Source organism: Trachymyrmex cornetzi, unplaced genomic scaffold (assembly GCF_001594075.2).
Source record: "Trachymyrmex cornetzi isolate Tcor2-1 unplaced genomic scaffold, Tcor1.1 scaffold1529, whole genome shotgun sequence".
Taxonomy (NCBI): domain Eukaryota; kingdom Metazoa; phylum Arthropoda; class Insecta; order Hymenoptera; family Formicidae; genus Trachymyrmex; species Trachymyrmex cornetzi.
In genome coordinates, this window is record NW_017296123.1 from 18433 (window position 1) to 27379 (window position 8947).

Genomic DNA, 8947 nt, shown 5'->3' on the forward strand with positions numbered 1-8947 from the left:
TTTGAAGGAAATGTTAATAGTGTAAATTTTTTGGAACTTCTCAGGGATCATTTACCACAATTGCTTGAAGACGTTGATTTTCATACACGTCAAAGAATGTGGATACAAATGGACGGGGCGCCACCTCATTATGCGGCAATAGTGAGAGCTTATCTAGATCGAGAATACAATAGCAGATGGATTGGGCGACGAGGAGCCATCGCATGGCCTCCACGATCATCTGATCTGACTTCACTTGATTTTTATTTATGGGGGTATATTAAAAATGTGGTGCGCCTACAACTAGAGAAGATATGATAGAGAGAATAAGAGTAGCTTGCGCAAATATACCGCGAGCTGTCTTACTCAAAACGGTCAGGCACTTCGAAAATAGGTTAGAATTATGTATTCAAGCCAATTGAGATAATTTTGAACAATTCCTTCGATAAAGATCTTGCCTTGACCGGCTGGATCATGTCCAGATCTTGCCTTGACTGTCGGGATTATATCCATATCTTGCCTTTACTGGTTGGATCATACTCGGATCTTACCTTCACTGATTGGATCATGTCCAGATCTTGCCTTGACCGGTTGGATCATGTCCAGATCTTGCCTTGACTGGCTGGATTATATCCGTATCTTGCCTTTACTGACTGGATCATACTCGGATCTTACCTTCACTGATTGGATCATGTCCAGATCTTGCCTTGACCGGTTGTATCATGTCCAATTCTTGCCTTGACTAGTTGAATCGTGTAAGATAAGACGGAAAGTGAATACTTTACGAGATATTTTGAATTTTTTCAAATTGCAACTTTGGAGCTTTGTAACTCGAAAAGTACTCAATGAAGAAACATTTGAATATAGTGTTTTGGAAAGCTCTCGAGGTCAGCTACAAGAATATGTAATAAAAGATACGGGATGCCATTTAAAAAAATTGATGTGACTTTCATGTGACTTTCAAATAATTCTTCAAGGTCAAACCAATGGTACCATCTTATGGTCCCCTCGAAACCAAACAACTTTTTTCTGAAAAATTTTTCTCTCCCGGGCTTGGTTTTCGAGATATTCGACTGGATGGTTTAAAATGGTCCACCCTGTATATACACACATTTTTATTTATCTATTTATTTTACTTTTCTTGTTTTTCTTTGTGGCAATGTGACGACGAAATGACACTCGCGTGCAATGATAATCATGTTATAAAGCTTGGAAATGCAAATAACGGGGGAAGACAGGGGACGCTAGATCGTGGGCGAAAAAAAAAACAAATTAGTGGTTACAGAAATAATAGCCATCCACGGTTAATGATTCCACCGCTGTCATCAAAAATTTTTTTTTATGTTGTTACGTCCTAGAGGGGATTTTTAATGAGAGAATGTTGCCTAGTATTATTTTGAGGAAAAAAAACAATAAAATTGGAGTATATTATTTGTCACATAATATATAAATCCTGAAAATCAATTATACGTTACTGTCATTAAAAGCACATTATTTCCTTTTCTGGGGAGGTAAGCAAATTATGAAATACATTACATTATATAACATTTTTAAGCAATTTATGTATTTTACGTCGAGGATATATTATGATACATATATACTGTATAATAAAAGGTAATACAAATATTTTATATCGTTGTTATATCCTAGAGGGGATTTTTAAGGGGGGGACGCTGCCTGGCCAAGCGGTAAAACAGATTGGCGCCTTCGAAAGATACTTGAAATATAGCCGATTTACGAAATAAAACATAACGGTACTTTACTACAATAAACCATGACAGAATTTTTCAAAAGTTGACGCAACTGTACTTTACTACAATAGACTATGACAGAGTTTTTCCAAAAGTCAACACAACTGTGCTTTCCTGCAATAAACCATAACAATAAACCATGATAGAGTTTTTCAAAAGTTGACATAACTGTACTTTACTACAATAGACTATGAGAGCTTTTCCGAAAGTCAACACAAGAAAAATAATAAAAAAAAAAAAGGAAAAGTATATATGTAAACAGGAATATACGTAGTCGGCGGGATTCTGATTAAAATCTATTGTACATGCAGGAGTTAAACAGTCCGTTTATACGGTTTTGCGCATGCAAGGCTGGCGTCCGCAGCCTTCCTTTGGTCTCCCTGCTGTTGTGTCGTTAACGTAAGGTGCTGCCTCCCAAGCGGCTCGCTCGCAGTCGCTCGTTCGCGGCTTGCTGTATGGGGGAGTACGGTGTAGCGGGAAAAGCGAGGCCAAAATTTGGACGGTCGTCACATTTGACTCTTCCACTTCTTTGTACCGAGCATGCGCATTGCGAACATAATGGCTCATAGATTTCGTAATCTCAAAGTTGCTTACATCTTTTTCATTTACAATCATCGCATCATAAATAGTTCACTGAACTATTAACAATTTTTCTTTCTGATTATCAGTTAAACATCAGCGATTGACTGAAAAGTCTCGTCCGAGAGCAGCATCACCATGTGAAAGGATCAGTACCTTACGAATAAAATTGATTAAATTTATATACTTTTTCAAATCAAACGTTTGAATCAGATTCATCCAAAAATTATCCAAACGCGTCTGACTTCTGTCAAAAGTTGCAAATCATTCCTTAGCAATTTTCGTTGCAATTATTTGTTTAAACTCGCGTGCAATCTGATCAGCTAGTGTTCCGGTAATGAATTTATTTTCTGCAAATATCTGCAATGTGGTACTCAGGCGTGCTTTTGCAACATCTTCATTAGCAACTTCTGACGGATCAACACAAGAGATTGCTTTTACTAATTTATAATTGAGCTGCAATCGATTTAAAATTTTAGAGATAAAAATCTTAAGGTATGTGCAGCAAGTTTTTTTAAATTGTAAAATTTCAAGCTACGAAATGTTTTTGGTATGTCTAAGCGCGTCTCTTGTTGTATATCCAACGTCAATACTATTTGCAGTTAATAAATTATTAGTAAACACACTTTCGAGATCAATTTAAAAAAATTCCATATTTTTTAAAACCTCCAGCTTAACGAATGTTTCCATTACGTTGATCATTAATGTTAAGAAAGACTCGTAAAGAAAAGGTGCAAGGGATTTATTCGCCTGAAATTCGCTAAGAAAAAGTTTAGTTTCACTAGCAAGTGACTAGAAGAAGGCTAACTTAGGTCCGGTTACACCAACGTTACTTTAATTTTAAGCGAGGCTTAAACTCTCTTTGTCCCTGTCTCTTTTCAGTTTTAAAACGAGATAGAAAAAGTTTTAAGTTTCGCTTAAAATCAAAGTAACGTTGGCGCAACCGGGTCTCAGCGTCTAAAAATTTATCCGTCAGAGCCTCTTCGACTATTTTAAAACTATTATATGGAGGAATTTTCTTTTTTTATGGCAATAATCAACGTATTTACGCAAGTTAAATAGAATAGCACGCGCGCGTTCAACTACAGGAATTTTTTCAAGCCATCGGATGGTTTACTTCGGGAATAATTTTGAATTTGACGCTCTAGTGTAATCAGCTTTGCATGCAGGGACGTTCTTAAATAGATTGTACACTGCTTGCAAAAACGATATAAGCGTCCATTCAGTTTTGTTAATACTTGTTTTAAAAGCATTATGAATGGAATGCAAACCACACGTGCCTAAATCAAGAAATTTTTTTTGCCGATATTTTTAGTTAAATCTTTTTGCAAATTAAAAAAAAATTTTTAATTGACATTCGGCCCATCCATTGACAATTGTATTAATTTTTTCAGTATGTCCTGAGTGACACTTCATTTTTAAACCCATTCAACAAGTCATTCGCCGTTGTATGTCCTAAAAATATAGAAATTAAATATTGACTAGACACTTCGTTTTTCTCGTTATTCTAATATTGAATAATAATATCCATGTTCCTTTTCACTTATCTTATTTAGACTTTCATCGAATCCTAATACTAAAGTATCACATGTTGTATTATAATTTCCCTTTGGTTTGTATTATAAATACAGAGCTAAACCATATACAATTGTATAGGATGCTTTTGCTTTACTAAGCAAGTTTTCAACTTACTTACAATTTCACTGTCTGGAAATAAAATTTACATTGTACATACAGAACTTTCTATGTCACGCAACGAATTGTGATGAATCGTTGAATGCAGGCACCATCGTATCTCTGCTTACATCATAGTTCGGTTACATCATAGTTTAAAAGAAATCGTTTCATACTTGTTATCTTCGAAATATCATTATAACCTTTGGAAGTTAAATAAGTACAATTCTGTTGAGATTGAGTGCTAAAATCAATATTGCACGAGGAAGATCTTGGCGTATTTGTAGATCTAGAATCCTGTTCGTAAGAAGCTTTGAGTTTGGTTTAACAAGAAAAAAAAGATAATTCAATTTAGCCCCATTTCAAAAATCAATGAAATTAGGATTATTTGATATGTTTTTGCATAAAACGAAGGAATTTGGCAAAAGGAAACGTTACTCTACCCCGCGAGCCTGAAACATTAATCATTAAAGTTTATTATTCACAGATTGCATCTGCAGTACAAATCTTGCTGTTCCTAATATATAGTAAGAGGGCACTCCGCTTTAAGTAAATATATTCCTCTTAATACAAGAGGAAAATTGTTAGAATAATATCCAATACGTTTTTAATGAATAGTCTACTGTATTGAAAGAGGAACACTCTTTCTGTAAAAGTTTTCGCTTAGAATATGAGATTATCGGAAATTTTATTTTATAATTAGATTTTTTGGGGGGGGGGGGTGTATAATTCATGTTACGTATGTTACAGATTTTCAGTACTCGCAATAAATACTGGAACGCAGCTTTTGTGTTGCAACTAAACCTATTACTTTCAATCACCGTTCTTGTTAGAAATGATGAAAAATTATCACTTTGATGAATTTATCTTTCGACATTAGCCTTACTGTGTACTTACAAGAATTTGTACGATCACATTATACGTAAATATAGAAAGCACACAGCGAAACCGCTGAAACCAATCGAGAGGTTAGAAATCGCAAGAAACTACGCTTTTTCCGTCGCGGAAGCAGCGAAACTACAGAGAGGCAAATAGCGCAAATTCTCGAGCACAAACGATACACACGATTAGCGCGCTTGCAACATTACCGACGTTACCGACATAGATCTCTGTTACATGGCACACTTTACTCCGAAGTTATAACATTGATGTTATGAAACTGGCCAATCATAGCTATTCCTCTGAAGAATGGAATGACTGTGATCGGGCAGTTACGTAACATCGATGTTATAACTTCGGCGTAAAGTGTGCCGTGTAAACGTAGTAATAGTTCGTGCGTACGAGCGGAAAATATTCTTATTTCTTTCTTTTTCCGTGGTCTAATCTTTTTTAGAATGAAAGAATAAAAAATTCCAAGTTAGCCTTGAAATTCCAGGGATTTTCCAGGAATTTTCCAGAGTACATTAAATTCCAGTATAATTCCAGGATTCATGGATATTCAAGGATCATTGGACACTCTGTTAAACTGTTTCACGTCTCAGAATGTAAACAAGATGTTATAAGATAGATACTGAAAGGGCATGAGATGATATTGTGTAAGCTGAATCTAAATTATTCACATTTATCAAGAATGTCGTTGTATGTACGATCTAAATCATTTGTATCTTTTTGAAGATTGAGACTGGCAGCTTGTCGTTTTATAATTATGATTTCCGAAATCAATAGTTTGTTAATGTATCTTTCTTCATCCAAAATTTCTGTATCTCAATCCATTTCATAACTGTGACGCAAAGCGTTCAGTGATAATCGAATAAGAATTAGGACCTTTATGTAAATTGCTTTTATGTTCTGTTAATCTCGTAATTAATTTTCTTTTTGTTTGACCCACATAGGAAGTGTCATAATTCTTGCAGTTTATTTTATAAACGACGTTTCTTTTTTGTTCCTTAGAAGTCAAATCTTTATGAACTGAATTTATTCAGTTTGAGAGAGAATAAATTAAATGAGAATTAATAAATCTATTTAATTTATTCAAACTGAAAAAGGCCGGTCTATACACCTCACCATTAATTACTTCTTTAAATTTATCTGAAATTCCTTGCACATACGGAACAAAGAACCACCTTTTTTGATCCAAACATTTTTGGAATTATTATCTTTTGTCGACAAATTAGAGTTTTACTTTTTATTTTGATATGTAGTAGAATTTAACTTAGCGCCACAGTTGTTAATATCAATTCTATTATACAAATGATACATATCATAAGATTAATATTTATTATTTATTTAATTTGACATGGTATAAAGAAATGGGATTTAACTTTGCGCCAGTTCTTGATATCAAATCTTTTATAGGAATGATATCACTAAAGTTAATATTATTTATATAATTTCGTATCCGAATTACATGGAATTTAACTTGGCGCCGGTTTTGTTGATATCAAATCTTTTATACGAATGATACATATCATTATAAAAATATCCTTGAAAAAAAATTAAAACTACTACTAATTAGGTTGGATACTTAGTATTATATAGAAAGAGCCGGTTTCATCAACTCGATTAAGCCGAATCAGTGATTAACTGTCAATCATAAGCGGTCAATTCTACTAAATAGCAGACACAATTAGTTCCACGGCCAATTAAGTAATTGGCGTTGGTGAAATCGGCCCAAATAATTCTTCACGAAAAGCACGCATGTTTAGCGCCTTTTTTACCTTTTTTTAAAAAGGTAAGTTTGTATAAATAACATATAATATACTCAGAATGCTCGGTTGCAGGAGTAAATTTGGTAAAATTGTAACATAGCTTTGAAATGTTTTTTCTCTGTCAAACGAAACAAATAATAATTAGCGACCGTCTACTAAGTAATTATACGCTATCTCACATATTCCTAAATAAGTGCTCTACAAAAATTAAATTATCCACCGTTTATAGTTTTTACTTTTTATTTAAAACAATTACCTGTGCAACTCATTTAAATTGCTGTTCAATATAATGTCACCAAAAATACAAATGCGATTGCAATTCTTTCTTAGGCAAACCATAAGATGCTTCAATAATCAGTCTCAAAGTATGATTCAAATTAATACAGTTGCTATACCAAACTGGCCCAGCTTTCAAAAATAAAGTTTTTAGTAGTTTAGTCAGTTGAGGTAAAGTCGACGAGTCGCACCAATTTTCAATAATACCTGAAAACGAATTTCGTAAAAAAGGCCTTATACATAGTAATAATTAGATAATAATATTACTTGTGTTTATTACATATAATACTTCAAAATGTATATGCAATAGCTCCTGACAGACTTGGGAAATTGTTCGTTGCATTTAATCAGAGATGTAAACCATACGTGAATTTGACGAATTCCAAATTTTGTTCCAAACATTCTTACCTAAATTCCATCTTAAAGTATGATATTAAATTTCTACAAGCGATTAACTGAACAATGACTACAAATGATGCATTTACTCCATCAGGTAAAATGGTAGTAATAAAAAGGGTGCTTCCACAACCTACGCATCAGTAAATCGGGTTACCTGTCTGCCCATAGGCAGAGGTATGATTTACTAGTAATGCAGAATATGATCATCTAGGCTCGGTTTCAGAGGTAAACTTGGTAAGATCGTAATAAAGCTTTCAAATATTTTTTCTGTATCAAACGAAATAAGTAATAATTAGCGACCGTCTACTATTGAATAATATCTGAAAATAAATTTCGTAAAAAAGGCCTCATACATAATAATATAATTAGATAAACAAAGTTCCAAATTTTGTTCCAAACATTCTTACGTAAATTCCATCTTAAAGTATGATATTAAATATCTACAAGAGATTAACTGAATAATGGCCACAAATGATGCATTAACTCTACCACGTAAAATGGTAAAAATTAAATTTTCCACTGTTTACAGTTTTTACTTTTTATTTATTTAAAACGATTACCTGTGCAACTCATTTAAATTGCTGTTCAACATAATGTCACCAATAATTCTTAGGTAAATGAGAAGATGCTTCAATAATCAGTATTAAAGTATGATTCAAATTAATACAAATGCTATACCAAACTGGTCCAGCTTTCAAAGTTTAATAGTTTAGTCTATTAAAGTTTTTAATAGTTTAGTCAGTTGAGGTAAAGTCGACGAGTCACACCAATTTTCAATAATACCTGAAAATGAATTTCGTAAAAAAGGCCTCATACATAATAATTAGATAATAATATTACTTGTGTTTATTGCAACATATACTTCAGAATGGACATGCAATAGCACCTGATAGACTTGAGAAATTGTTTGTTACAGTTAAACAGAGATGTAAACCATACGTGAATCTGACAAAGTCCCAAACTTTGTTCCAAACATTCTTACGTAAATTCCATGGTTGAGAATTAATTAAAAAGATTTTACTTTACCCCCCCACAACCTCGACAAGAAATTTTTCATCGCTGTATGCATCATGAAACGTACCTTTAAACCAACGCTTTATATGTTTGACGCTATAATCATCCTGATCCAACCAATGTATTCCACAATCAATTGCATAATTATAATATTCTTCAATAATGCAGCTGTTTCGCTCAAAATTGTAATCTTTGTGTAACTCTCAACTTTCTCATCTGGACATACTTCGAGCCAAATATCAGACATTAGTGTTATTAATAAATTCTATAGTTAAAGTTTCTTTCTCACAACTATCTATCGTGATCATATCTTCGTCAAGATTCACAAACGGAGGCATAATCGATCGTGTACCTGTACAAAGTTTCCTGTAGTTAACAAAAAATAGAGGTAAATTCCTGTAGTTACCAAAAAATAGAGGCAAATAAATTAATTAAACATTCCAGAACTTTAATTCTCCATTTTACATTAGTACTTTTTGAATGTGACATTATTATTAATTGTGCCACAGGGCTACCTTCATCATTTTATGTAACCTAGAACATACATACCCAAAAAATTAGGTAATATTTTATGACTATCTTTCGCCAACGAACTATTACAATTTTGAACAAGCTCATCTAAGAAAA

The 8947-nt window shown here is 33.2% G+C and overlaps 1 pseudogene; it reads right to left on the bottom strand.

Annotated features, from left to right (window-relative positions):
• LOC108758168 (uncharacterized) overlaps positions 1–8658 on the bottom strand; it is a 13042-nt pseudogene extending 4384 nt beyond the window's left edge.
• Between the last annotated feature and the right edge of the window lie 289 nt (positions 8659–8947).